The sequence below is a fragment of the Mytilus californianus genome, unplaced genomic scaffold (assembly GCF_021869535.1).
Source record: "Mytilus californianus isolate M0D057914Y unplaced genomic scaffold, xbMytCali1.0.p SCAF_4, whole genome shotgun sequence".
Taxonomy (NCBI): Eukaryota; Metazoa; Mollusca; class Bivalvia; order Mytilida; family Mytilidae; genus Mytilus; species Mytilus californianus.
The window spans coordinates 100,734,809-100,749,849 of NW_026262690.1; the positions used below are offsets into that span (position 1 = coordinate 100,734,809).

General features: G+C 32.3%; 1 protein-coding gene and 1 long non-coding RNA gene across 7 annotated transcripts in view; one reads left to right on the forward strand and one right to left on the reverse strand.

The window, feature by feature from the left end:
* Positions 1–15,041, reverse strand: part of LOC127698926 (TALPID3 protein-like) — a 480,691-nt gene that overhangs the window by 396,576 nt on the left and 69,074 nt on the right. The window lies entirely within an intron of this gene.
* Positions 10,509–15,041, forward strand: part of LOC127699048 (uncharacterized) — a 32,232-nt gene continuing 27,699 nt past the window's right edge. Inside the window, exon 1 of one of the 2 annotated variants that reach the window (XR_007981045.1) lies at positions 10,509–10,940. This is a non-coding gene — a long non-coding RNA (uncharacterized LOC127699048). The remainder of the gene's footprint in view (positions 10,941–15,041) is intronic. The other variant, XR_007981046.1, reaches the window with a different exon arrangement.

Consider the following 15,041-nt stretch of genomic DNA (forward strand, 5'->3'; position numbering starts at 1 on the left):
GGCCCCTAATTCCTTAACAGCTATGACAATAACCCACAAAATTAATCCCAACCTTCCTATTGTGGTGTGGAACCTTGTGCTTAAATATTGACCAAATAAATATCTCTCATACTCAAGTTATTGTCTTGAAACCAGACAAATAATTGTTTTTGGCCCCTTTCTGGCCCCTTAATACAAAACCGCTAATACAATACCCCCAAAATCAATCCCAACCTTCCTATTGTGGAATGGAACCTTGTAGTAAAATTTCTTACACATCCATACACTTACACTAAAGTTATTGTACTGTGAACCAATTTATTTTACATGTACCAGTAAAACTGACCTTTTTTGGCCACTAATTACAAAACCGCAGGAACAATAGCCCCAAAAACAATCCCAACCATCCTTTAATGGTATGGAACCTTGTGCTAAAATTTCATAGAGACCCATGAACTTATACTCAAGTTATTGTCTGCGAACTAAAATGTCTTCAAACGCAGAAGCAGAGACAGACAACACCATCACATAATAGTACCAAAATATATATAATAATATACCCTCCTCTTTTAATATTAATATTCAGGCAAATGGGTTGAAAGTTATAAGAAGATGTGGTATGATTGCCAATGAGACAACTCTCCATCCAAGTCAAAATTTATAAAAGTAAACCAATATTGGTCAAAGTATGGTCTTCAACACGGAGCCTTGGCTCACACCGAACAGCAAGCTATAAAGGGCCCCAAAAATTACTAGTGTAAAACCATTTCAAACGGAAAACCAACGGTCTAATCTATATAATAAACTGCTTCACTGAGCGCAGCTGGATACGCCCACAGAGGTCCAACCCTGAACAGTTGGGGCAAAAATGGACACAATATTCAAGCTTGATACAGGTCTGAATTTGAATTGTAATTAAATATTTGATATATTATAGGTTTCTGAATAAATGTAGTCAAAGAACTTGAAATTGGTTATATGAAAGATTTCTTGCTGTTGTGCAATACACTGTGCTGTTGCGCAATACATAGTAAATCTGTTGTCAGACTATAAACAAATAAAATCATATAACTCTGAAACGTAAAATCGAAAATTTATAAAAATCAAAACGGAGCTTACAAAAATAGATATAAACAATTTACCAAAGTTTCATCAAAAATGTTGAGTTATTGTCCGAAAACTGAAAATCCCCCCTTTTTGTAATGAATTAAACCCCATAACTCGGAAACATATAGTCTGAAATTTATAAAAATCAAAAGGGAGCTCATAATCAACAATTCATGAAAGTTTCTTGCAAATTGGTGAAATTGTTTTTGGTTATTGTCTGAAAACAGGAAAATCCCCCCTTTTTTAATGAATAAAATCCCAAAACTCGGAAATGGTAAATCCGAAATTTATAAAAAACGAAAGGGAGCTCACATCAATAAATATGAACAATTCACAAAAGTTTCATGCAAATTGGTGAAATTTTTTTTGAGTTATTGTTCGAAAACTGGAAAATCCCCCCTTTTTAATGAAAAAAACCCATAACTCGGAAACGGTAAATCCGACATTTATAAAAAAAACAAAAGGGAGCTCACGTCAATAGATACGAACAATTCACAAAAGTTTCATGCAAATTGGTGAAATTATTTTTGAGTTATTGTCAGTAAACTGGAAAATCCCCCCCTTTTTTAATGAATAAAACCCCAAAACTCGGAAATAGTAAATCTAAGATTCATAAAAAACGAAAGGGAGCTCATGTCAATAGATATAAACAATTCACCAAAGTTTCATGCATATTGGTTAAAGCGTTTTTGAATTAATGTCCGACATGTTGACGACAGACGACGGACAGACAGACGGACAGACAGACGGACAGATGGACGGACAGAAGGTCAACGGTATACCATAATACGTCCCGTAAACGGGCATATAAAAACTGTACTATTTTAAATTATCATCAGTAACCTTGAATATTTTAATGTGCAGAGAAAATTATAACAGTACATTAATATAGTTTGGTCCGTCCAAGCGATTTACATTTACCTAATCGGGAATGCCCTTATTAAAATATTTTAAATCTCACAACATATAAATACTTTAGCCAGAGACATATATACATATGCGTATATATGTTTCTGATTTAGCTATTTGACCAACGATGTTTAAAAAAATTAACAGAATCAATCTAACGTCAACTTTCCTTTTTTGAACGGAGACAGACCGGCGGAATAAATTTTCAATGTGCTTTATATCTTGTACCTTTGCAAGACTTATCATTCATTCATAAACCCACTCTAAACCAGAGACATATACACACATATATATGTCTGTCTAAAATGACAAGAATACTCCTAAAGCGGACAAGCAGTATATTCTATAAATTTCTGTGATTTAATACCAAGAAAGAAAAAAATCCCGAAATTAATTTGATACTCAATATTATTCCTGGAAAATATTCACATCCTCATTCGGTCCGAAAATAACAAAAGAATTTAGTATACAGAACATGTAGCAGTGTGAATGTCATAAAACCTTGTTATATCAGAAACCATTATTAATGTGAACCTGCATACGTAAGACATCATGGGACGTCACCTAACCACATACAGATAATATACAAGTAGCTCTGTTATATGAGTATTTTAAACCAAATCTTGAATTCTATCCTAATTCTATCCTATTTTGGGAAAATTTCAGAAATTCAAATGTGACGTCACTTTTTTGCGTTGATCTCTTTGGCTAACTCGGCTGTGAATTTTTATGTGCTGGTTTATGTTGTTTTATGTATCCGTTTTTATTCTGTAGTTAGTCACCACTTCTGTGTTATCATGTATATCTATTATATAGTCATTTATATAAATTTACTGTTTGCAAAAGTATGAATTATTCTAAATACTAAGGATTTTCTTATCCCAGACATATAACCTTAGCCGTATTTGGCACTACTTTTTGGAACTTTTGGTCCTCAATGCTCTTCAACTTTGTACTTGTTTTGACTTTCGAACTTTTTTTATCTGAGCGTCACTGGTTAGTCTTGTGTGGACGAAACGCGCGTCTTAAATTTTAAACCTGGTACCTTTTGTTAGCTATTATTCGTATGTTTCTCTGTCCTATATGTTCTCCCATTTATTTGTATTGTAGTCCTGTCATGTAATGTTGTCATTTTAATGTTATATTTAACATTGCTATAAAAGCGGGAGGTTTGGCTAGCCACAAAACCAGGTTCAACCCACCATTTTTTCTTAAAATGTCCTGTACCAAGTCAGGAAAATGGCCATTGTTATATTATAGTTCGTTTCTGTGTGTGTTACATTTTAATGTTGTGTTTCTGTTGTGTCGTAGTTCTCCTCTTATATTTGATGTGTTTCCCTCAGTTTTAGTTTGTAACCCAGATTTGTTTTTTTCTCAATTGATTTATGAATTTCGAACAGCGGTATACTACTGTTGCCTTTATCTGTTATACCTTAATCACTACCGATACAGAATGTACCAATGCAAAGAAAATTCTGATGATTGTGAAGCATGACCATTCATGATTTTAGAGTAGTCTTAGGTGGGGGATTGCCGGAACGATTTAAATTCTGACTAGATTTTTTCTCTCAATTTAAATCACTGAACTAAAAAAAAAGAAAACTACGTCCAAGAACAGAATTCTTCTTGAAAATTCATAAATACAATGTTTCTTAGACTTGACCAAGAACCCCTCCCCCCCCCCCAACCAGGGAACAATATATCCAAGGATTTGTATAGTAAGACACTAAGTACTATACAAATCCTTGATATATCTAACAATGTATATGTTCCTGCCCAAATAAAAAAAAAGAAAAAAGAAAGTGATGAACCGTAAGTCACATCAGATTCAGATATTTATATAGTTGATTGTCATTAACTAGAGATGCATACATGTCTCTGCGTTAACTTATAATAAACTGCTTCGCTGAGCGCAGCTGGATACGCCCGCAGAGGTCCAACCCTGAACAGTTGGGGCAAAAATGGACACAATATTCAAGCTTGATACAGGTCTGAATTTGGTTTGTAATTAAATATTTGACATATTATAGGTTTCTGAATAAATGTAGTCAAAGAACTTGAAATTGGTTATATGAATTGAATTTGTATTCAATTAAAGATTTCTTGCTGTTGTGCAATACTCTGTGCTGTTGTGAAATACTTAGTAAATCTGTTGTCAGACTATAAACAAATAAAGTTCAATTACTTCTCAATGTCAGATTTGAAATTTATGAAAATCAATAGGGAGATTACATCAATAGCTTTAAATAATTCACCAAAGTTTCATGAGAACTACTGAAAGAATTTTTGAGTTATCGTCAAAAAACTTGAAAATCCCCCCTTTTTTAATGAATAAAACCCCATAACTCAGAAATGTAAAATCTAAAATTTATAAAATTCTAAAGGGAGCTAACATCAACAGATATAAACAATTCACCAAAGTTTCATGAGAACTGCTGAAAGCATTTTTTAGTTATTGTCAGAAAACTGGAAAATCACCCTTTTTTTATGAATAAAACCCTGTAACTCGGAAAGGTAAAATCTAAAATTTATAAAAATCGAAAGGGAGCTCATGTCAATAGATATAAACAATTCACCAAAATTTCTTGCAAGTTGGTGAAAGCATTCTTGAGTTATTGTCGGAAAACTGGAAAATCCCCCCTTTTTTAATGAATAAAACCCCAAAACTCAGAAACAGTAAATCTGAAATTTATAAAATACGAAAGGGAGCTCACATCAATAGATATAAACAATTCACCAAAGTTTCATGCATATTGTTAAAGCTTTTTTGAGTTAATGTCCGACATGTTGACGACAGACGGACGGACAGACGGACGGACGGACAGACGGTCAACGGTATACCATAATACGTCCCGTAAACGGGCGTATAAAAATAACAGGAAAATATAAACTTGAAATAGATTGATGATGAATACTATGCAACTGCGGCACCCCTTTTTATCACAGCGTACATGCATGTATTTTAATGACTGTTAAGAATGACAATTGTACTTTAAAATCCTATTTTAGTTGGTGAGACTTTTTCTACCAGATATGCGACTTTTCGTATTTATATTTTCTCTTATATTACTCTCATTTAATATTTTATGCATAAGTGCAATATTGGGAATGGTTTATTCCTGCACAATCTAACTAAATAAATTAATCAACCCCCTAGCTGATCAGACGTTAATACAACTACTATCAGTCTATCCGGAGTGAAGTTTCTTTATTTCTTCAAATATAGGCTTTTTGGGGATCATAAGTGTACGTCCAGTAGCATATATATAACATGCATGTCGGAACAGGAAAATTGACATAAGCTACTAATAGAACCATGTTCATATTATACATTATACCCAACAATTGTGATGATGATGAATTTCTTAAACTGTTCGAGAACAATCTAATTGAAATATAAATCTGCAAGTTAGATATCGACCTGTATTTAATTCAGATTGGTTCTGGATGTTTCTCTCTTATATTCAATATACATGTTTATATTTATTTTAAATTGTGGCTATCTATAGTTCCGTAACTTTCTATCTAGGCGTATAAATCAATATTTGTATGTTTCAAAATGTCCATAATTATTGACAACGAGTATATACTTACATTTTCCCCAATTTACCCTTGGAAAATATGTAAATAGATTTTTATTTTATCAAATCTTTTTTTTGGATTATTTAGATTTTCATAAATATCATTCTTTACACCAGAAATGTTATTTGTAAACAAGCGTATGAGTTTAGTAATGACTATAGTATATCATTATTGGACACGCAAGACAAAGATGTATATTACACCTGATAGTTTAAATGGAAAGTTACAAGTGATCGGCCGTGTCCATGCACTGATCAATACCCTCAGAAGTGAAGCGATGCATGAACTTGCATTATGTAATTGTGTAATAAGAATTTTTTAGCCCGACAGGAAATGGCTTGAATACCTGGACGTGTCACCTCACAATACCTCCGGGTTTAATTCCTTTAGCCATGCTGGTGATTTAAATAAGTTTATTACATAAAACTAAAAGAATTATCAACAAATTAGATTTTCGAAAACAATCTTACATGGAATACTTATTTTTGAATTTAACTTTGACTTTTTAACTAATTCCCATTTAAATTTCTTGTTTCAAAAACGACAGACCATAGTTATTTAAAAAAAATAATTACATTTTCCGTATTAAGTTAGTTAGAAAAGGTTGCACAACCATGTCTATTACAATTATTTTTGTGACCCGGTTAACTGTTTATGCTTTCCTTGTCGAATAAAACAACCGTACTCTTGACAAGATATCGACACTCAATTACGACTACGTTAGGTTACTGCTGGTTTTGGTCCTTTGTGGTTTATAGATATCAAGTGGTTTCGTAAACCGGACAGATGACAAAATGGCTGCATGCAGAGAATTGATACTCTCAATTTAAAAACGATTGTGGGCCGCATGCAGAGAATTGATACTCTCAATTTAAAATCGATGGTGATGGCCGCCTGTCCGCCCGCCCGCCCTACATCCCCAATTTAATAACCTTCGAAAATCTGGTTAAAAATTAAACTTCTGCTGTTTTTTTTTATAAGAATACGAAATAATAGGTGGTTCTATATTATCAAAATTTCGAGGTATTTGGCTTTGGATGGTAGAGTCATTGAATATACTAGATAAGTTAAAAATTTGTAAGGGCTCCGCGGAACCCAGTGTCTCGCCTACTTTTTCTGTTAATTGCAGGCTCAACAAAAATGAGGAAGTAAATCAATAAAAATATTCCTCTTGATATTATCTTTTGATTGTAAGAAGCTTCTGTCCAAGTTTGGTAAAAAATCCAGGATAGTTTATGAATCTAATAAATGTTTAAAAATTTTAACTGCAGACTGAATGTAATGTTAACTGGAAGAAAACAAAATTTCCTTCTAGATACTAGCACTTGATCATAAACAAGCTTCTGTCCAAGTTTGGTACAAATCCAAAATAGTATAAGAAAGTTATTAATTTTTTAAAAACTTTAACCACAGAGTGAATGTGTTGTTTCCTGGCAGAAAATCTAAGTCCATTTAAAAGTAAAATAAGGAAAAAATGGATTTTTTTTTTTTACAAAATTTACTTCTGGATACTATCTTATGATCATAAACAAGCTTCTGTCCAAGTTTGGTAGAAACCCAGGATAGTTTAAGAAAGTTATTAAAATTTTAAAAACTTTAACCACAGAGTGAATGTAATATTTCCCGGCAGAAAAACTAAGTCCATTTATAAGTAAAATACGGAAAAAATAGAATTTTATTTTTACAAAATTTACTTCTGGATACTATCTTATGATCATAAACAAGCTTCTGTCCAAGTTTGGTAGAAATCCAGGATAGTTTAAGAAAGTTATTAAAATTTCAAAAACTTAAACCACAGAGTGAATATTTGTGGAGGCCGCCGACGACGCCGACGGAATGTAGGATCGCTATGTCTCGCTTTTTCGACTAAAGTCGAAGGCTCAACAATAAAATCAATACCTTTATTTATATATTTTAATTTAAGAAAATGCCGTTTATGATTTTCAGGTTTATCGATACTAGCTATAGGTAATATCCTATGATGACAAAAGGCTGTAATAATTCCGGTGAATTCATACATTGGGCTAAAAAAAGAAATTTGATCACACTTTTTTAGGTCTACGAAAGCGGTAAAGGTGTTCTTGATTTCTTTTGTAATACTCTCGTCCCGTCTGTCCCACATATTGAATACCACACTTATGTTGGGTTCAAGTTACCACATATACAAGGTTTTGAGTTTTTCAGGTGATGTCACAGGAAAAGGAGAGCGAAAAAAGCTCTCCCGTTCACTGTTGACCTTACAGTATTTCGTGAAGTTAATCTAAAACAGGTTAGTCACTTTTTGGCATTGCACGGGAAAATTTGTGGATATCCACGTCCATTTTTGTTAAACAATCTGGCTGTAGAGGCATTACAAATACGTTTGTTTAAGCACGTGGATATCCTAGAAGTTGTGTTGTTAATAATTTTCTTTCCATTACGTAAAATCATGATAATTAAATAGGGGTATAGGAAAAATAAAAAACAAGAGGCTCTCAAGAGCCTGTGTCGCTCACCTGTATTTACTGATGCTTTGGAAATCATGTAAAATAAGGTTAAAAACATAATTAATAGTATTAGATATTAGATATGATAATGATATCTAAGATAATAACAAAAAACTGCAAAAATTCTGTAAAATTACTAACTCAGGGGCAGCAACCCAACAACGGGTTGTCGGATTCGTCTGAAAATTTCAGGGCAGATAAATCTAAATCTGATGAACATTTTTGCCACATGTCAGATTTGCTCTAAATGCTTTAGTTTCAGAGATATAAACCCAAAACTGCATTTTACCCCTATGTTCTATTTTTAACCATGTCGGCCATGATGGTTGGAAGGTGGGGTCATCGGACAAATTTTTTAAACTAAATACCCTTATAATGATTATGGCCAAGTATGGTTAAATTTGTCTCAGTAGTTTCAGAGAAGAAGATTTTTGTAAAAGATTACAAAAATTTACGAAAAATTGTTAAAAATTGACTCTAAAGGGCAATAACTCCTAAAGTGGTCGACTGACAATTTTGGTCATGACCACTTATTTGTAGATCTTACTTTGCTGAACATTATTGCTGTTTACAGTTTATCTCTATCTATAATAATATTCAAGATAATAACCAAAAACTGCAAAATTTCCTTAAAATTACCAATTCAGGGGCAGCAACTCAACAACAGGTTGTCAGATTTGTCTGAAAATTTCAGGGCAGATAGATCTTGACCTGATAATCAGTTTTACATCATGTCAGATTTACTCTAAATGCTTTGGTTTCAGAGATATAAGCCCAAATCTATTTTACCCCTATGTTCTATTTTTAGCCATGGCGGACATCTTGGTTGGTTAGCGGGGTCATCATACACATTTTTTAAACAAGATACCCTAATGATGATTGTGGCCAAGTTTGGTAAAATTTGGCCCAGTGGTTTCAACGGAGAAGATTTTTGTAAAAGCTAACGACGACAGACGACGACGTTATTTTATCATCCCATATTTTTCTATTTAATTTATTATTACTTTGGTTGCAATGACTTACCGTAATTTCCCAGTGAAATAAAAACCGATAATTTCACTCCTCTGAAGTCATACAACAAGAGGTTTGTCAAGACATGGTCGATGACGTTGCATCAAATGAGAACACTGATAATTAACTAATGTGCTACACGCATTTGTGAATTAATGTGTTGTTCTGTCACTCGTTGAACAATGTTTTTATATTTGAATTCTTCGATTAGTTATTCTATAAATAATAAAATCTTCAAGGGGGAAAGATTCAAGGGATCTAGTAATTTATATAGCCATGCCATTTAAAGTAACATGCTAAAACATTCTATATGGGGGAATTTTAAACCTCCAATATCATAATTATTTATAATAACCTTCTTTTTTATTTAATCTGGCTTTCCATCCCATAAAAATTTGATGAAAATATCTTGTATTTCTTGCATAACCTGAACTGGTGGTTTGGAAGTACTGACCGAACCTGTACCAAAAGTGGGTAACAAAAGTTTTTGATAACAATGGTTTTGCCTATATATGTCAAGTTCATGTATGCCCATAATTTGAGAAGGCTTCTGTATAGTTTTCTACCATTTTATCCTCATTTAAGAGAATGAAATGAATCCCTAAATGTTTAAAAGTTCCTGATGTAGTCCATGATAATTTCTTATTTGGTAAAAAATTTTCATTACTGCCTAATCTTGCCAACCCATATGGCTTCAGTTTTATATTCATTCACTCTAAAACCACCACAAGCATATATATTTTATGTCAGCCTACAGATTCAAGTTTTATTTGAGAGTCATCGATCTTCATATAATAAAAAAGTTCTTTCTTTATTGTGGATGTTAAGTCTCAATGTGGTTGATGAAATACTGTCAACTTGGAATAAAATAAAATAAAACAATCTGAACTGGAATAGGATCCCAGTTACAGGATATCAGTCCAGTACCCACGAATGCAGTCCCTTAATAAATCTACCATCTTTTAAATGGGATATTGTACCGAGATGATAATAATGTACAGATGCTTAAATTTGTAGTACAGTTGAACCTCGTTATGTCAAAGGGACCGGATCAAAAATTTGGAATGCATGAAATACTGTATGAGATTTGTGTAAACTAGATACTTTGAACAGTGTGCCTTTTTTCGATATGACACTTTATGTTTGTGTATTTAATCTCCATATCTTATATTTTTTGTCCTTCATCATAATTAAACACACAAGTACTGATATAAATCATTCACAGATAAAATCAATAGTATACACAAATATTTACAAAGGTCAGTCACTATAAATTATGAAATCACTCGCGGAACGAAACAAGTTCTGAACGGTCTCTGATGAGGTCGTCTGCTTTACATTAAATCATTATAAATTTATCATAATTGTCTTAATCCTTTTATTCATTGTAATTAATGAATTTTAATTCTAACTATTCATTTAATCTCAGCTTGGGTCATTTAAATTCGTTTCGTTTTTATGTCAGGTGAAATACGTTCAACACACTAACTTTCCGCTTGGACGATCAACAAAGGTGTTTGTTGTTTATCGGTCACCATAATCATGTCATTTTAACTGTTATACAAACAAATTTGTTTACTCAGCTTTAATCTCTTTTGAAAATGATTAGGTTACATAAGAAACAATCCGATCCGAATTTGTATCATTAGGTCTGCATCTTTCGAAAATTCTTACTTTTGAACTTCGAGACATTGGGGTCAATTTACATTCATTTTACATCGACGGGACTATAAAATGTGGTCAACTTAACTGAGTATTCAAATCGACCGAGTTCAACTCATCAGAGGTAATTATGCATTGATCAAATGGGAATTTTACCGGGACCGAGAAATTACTTCGACTCATCCGAGTTTTCGACACAACGAGGTGAGACTGTATACCTAAAGGGTATTCATTAAACTTTCAACTTCTGCTAACTTTTAAATGATTGTCTGAGTAAATGGTTTAAATTCTCTATTCAATTTTAACCAGAAGTTAATAAAATGACCCTATTAATACTCAAAACAGAATTGCTCCCTTAAATGCCGGTCATGACCTTTTAAGAATTCTCCCAGAAACCATGAAGGGGGCTACTAGTTCGAGAAAGTAATTGAAATTTTGCAGTCTAATACATGGAATAAAAAATCTGCCCCTCAAATTGGATAAAATTGCATTGAAGTAATGGGGGAAATAATTTGGTCCCCGTTCCAACTATGAGCTACTGCTCACTAATAATACACCCCTTTTAATCACCTGACATCAACTTTTCACATGTGAGTTGCACATAAATGAAACAAGTGAAATCGAATGGCCCAAATTTTTAATATAAAGTGGTATATTTATTTCCTTTATAATTCCAAATTTATAAAAAATTACTAATTCTGAAAGTGACCATTAGAGGCAGTTCACCGCTGAATTGAGGTGACTGTTAAGGCAGGTTTGACTGCAAAATAAATAAAACAAATTAAAAACCAATTGTTCAGGGAACAATTGAAGGTCTTTCCACATGAAACGATTTATTTTGATATGAAAATATTAAAATCTAGTTAAGAGTGTCATTTCCAGTATCAAATGATAGCTTATTGTATGCTGATTCCAAAAATATATGGTTTCTATAAACTTTTGTTTGAAATAAGGGAGATAATTTGTTACTTCCAGTTTGAAAAATGTCACTTCCGGTATTATTTGATAATTAACTTGACACTGATTCCAAAAATATATGATTCTATATACTTTTACATTAAATAAGTACAAAAAATAGCTACTTCCAGTTTACACAAGGTCATTTCCGGTTGGCTTTTTCAAGGTCATATGGCTTGCAACCTAATGCAAAAAGTTCAATGGCTTTATCATGTATACATATGAAGTTAAAGCAAAGGTCAAAATCTAGAATGTCAAATTTACCTATGACCTTGACCTCAAATCAAAAGACCCTAGGTCTTTATTATATATGGTTAATGAGTTATATCACCATATGCGCAATTTTAAATATAAGAGGAAGAAAACTCCCATTTAATGTCAACGTACCCTTTCAACCAAAATTTATGTGTAACGACCAAGGCTTCCAAAACGGTCATATATTCCGGACATTTGTATAATGTCCGGTAAAAGTCCGGCTGTGCAAAGCACGAAACGAACATCCACTTTTTAGATTTCAAGGCTTTCTTTAGAGATGGTCATTTTAACATAATTTGCGATCTTTTTGACCTAACATTTTGCCTTTAACAGCCACACATTTCCGGTCATTAAAGTGACATGATGATTAAGTACTATCAAAACAACCCCTACTTTAATACCTTCTCATTTTAATCAAGGCTAATTAGTTGTCGAACAGCTGAAATTTACCTGTTCAGGTGACAGGTAAACTATTTTGAACCGGACATTGATCGGTCTATTCAAAGTTATTTTCTTACATTTCACAGGTTTACATCTAATTAATTTAGTCAAAAAGATTTAAATTATCAGAAATACATTTACAAATAAGATTTGATGAAAAAATTAAAGAGGTGAAAATGAAAAATCGTCATAACCACGTTGTTTGAACCAGAGACATGTCTCTGTTTGAACTAGTACAAGTGTGCGCATGTGCATGTGCGCAGGTGTGAAATTTAATTATGCATCCTAATTTCTTCAAAAAATGCTTAAATTGTCATTGATACCTTTATCTCACGTTTATTTCGGTTATTTTCTTGAAGAAATAACGTAGAATGAGCTACTTACACTCATACATACACGGAATTAACGTATCGGTCTCTGGTCCATGTTTTACCATTGTCAAGATAACATCCGGTTTCAGATTTCAAAACGAAAGTACAGTTTTTGACAACGTTATTTTGCACAAATAAAGAGTCTAAGGCAGATATAAGTACGCTGATGTTGCACACTTCGGATGATGCATTGCCAATTTAACAGTTTACGTCAGAACTTCGAATTTGAATCAAAGAAAGTTTAATATCGTTTTTTTTTTAAATATCAATCATTGGGATGGCCAACTCGGCAACTGATTACCATAATTGCCTTTTGTTTATTTAGTCTTAAGGGATTAAAATCGGGATAATATATAAAATGTCCGGCTGGCTAAAAATAATTTTGGAAGCCCTGGTAACGACATGTTGCAACTAACAATTAAGTAAAAATATTTTGTCAATATCTTTTATGGTTCTTAAAAAGAAGTGATAAGCCAAAATAAAAAATTTAGAATATGACCTTAACCTTATTTTCTTTTTTTTGGACCAAGGACCTCAAATCAAAAGACTCTAGGTCTCTATCACCTATGGTTCACCAGTTACAAATGCATATCCCTTATGTTAAATGCATAAGTGGAAATAACTCTCATATGGAGTCTCAGGATCAAAATTATTCTCCTAATCCTGAAGATATAACAAGCAATTTGGTAAAATAAATTTGTCGGTTTATTTTACGGTTGCGATGGCATAACAAGAAAAACAGTGTTCAGGGAGATAACTCTTACAAAGAAACCTCCAGACTAATGGTTTCTTTTTCAAGAATCAATGCTTCTTTCCACGGAGAAGTGGAAAGACCTAATTACCACTAATATATCTAGTATTAACTGTTGACATAGAGATATGTCTGTTTGTAATTTCAATAGTACAATGTAAATGATGAAATTTAAAAAGCAACATAGTATGACTTTTTGTATAATATGAATGACATAAAATATCTGTACGATGAAAGGAAAGCTAGTATAATAAAAGACAATAATAAACTTCATTGTTCGAGCTGGAAACTCAGGACAGAGAGAAACAGTTTTAGAAAAAGGGCACTTCTTTTTGACAAGAGATTTTCTCTATCCTTTTTCTTAACCCAAACTCAACTTGCTTATTGCAAAGCCTTATAAAAAAAAATTCACTCTCTTGCCTTTTTTCAATTGTTATTTATCATTAATTCATATATAAAGATGTCTATAACATGTTAAATCATTGTACCGGTAAGTAAGTTGAGGGTATCCTGCTACATTGCAATGTTTTGCTCTACCTGTAAATCAGCAGATATAGCAGATATATTGTATTTGTCTCAATATAAATCTCTTTTACTAGATCTAAATTATTTGTTTACATCTTAAACAGCAGTTTAGTATAACTGGACATCGTACTTTGGATATGAATTGAAAGTATAGTCTACTAAGTAATTATTTTTTTTCTTCAATTTATTGTAGTCTTAAAAACAAAACAATCGAAGCCTTCCTCATTTTTATTAAAATGATCATCTCTAGCATTTAAAATGTAAAATAAGTTGGTTTATGTTTTAAATTATCAGAAAAAAATGAATTGTAAGGAAAACCAACTTTAAGGGGAAATAACTCCTTTAAAAAAATGAAAACACAATTTTTTTTGAGATTCATTACTATTTTACCACCTATGAAAAAGCCATATTTTATGTTCATCATATGAAATAGCTTCTAATTGCTTAACCCTTTCGTACCGAAATGATCCTTTTGGCACCCTGGAGCGCGAGCCGAAATTATCCTTTTGGCACCACGGAGCTGCGGGCGAAATTATCCTTAAGGATACCTAAAATTCTATTTTTAGAACGACAACTTCAAAAGTAAAAATACTAAATTCTAACCATAGGTTTCGGTTCATGGTGTAAATGAAGTTAAAATAATATAACATAATTTTAGTTTTACAATGGTTGAAAGGATATATTGTTCATCAAATGCGAAAACTGAAAATAAAACATGAAAAAATATCGACTCCATTTGCAAAATGGCGAAACGAAAAACTCCTCGTTGAATTGTTTTTTTTCATGAAAATAGTGTAAGTATTCAAAGCAACAACGAATCAAATTAAATTTATAATATAAAATTACAAACTTCAGGTTATTTTTGCTTTAACTTCAGGATCGTAGTTTATTTTTAAATGCTTAAAATGTCGAGCAGGTGCTTGTACAATAGTAAAATTTATCTCGGTGACATCACATTTGCAAACACAAATAAAGCTAATTAAAAATAGTTCTTGTCGATCATTT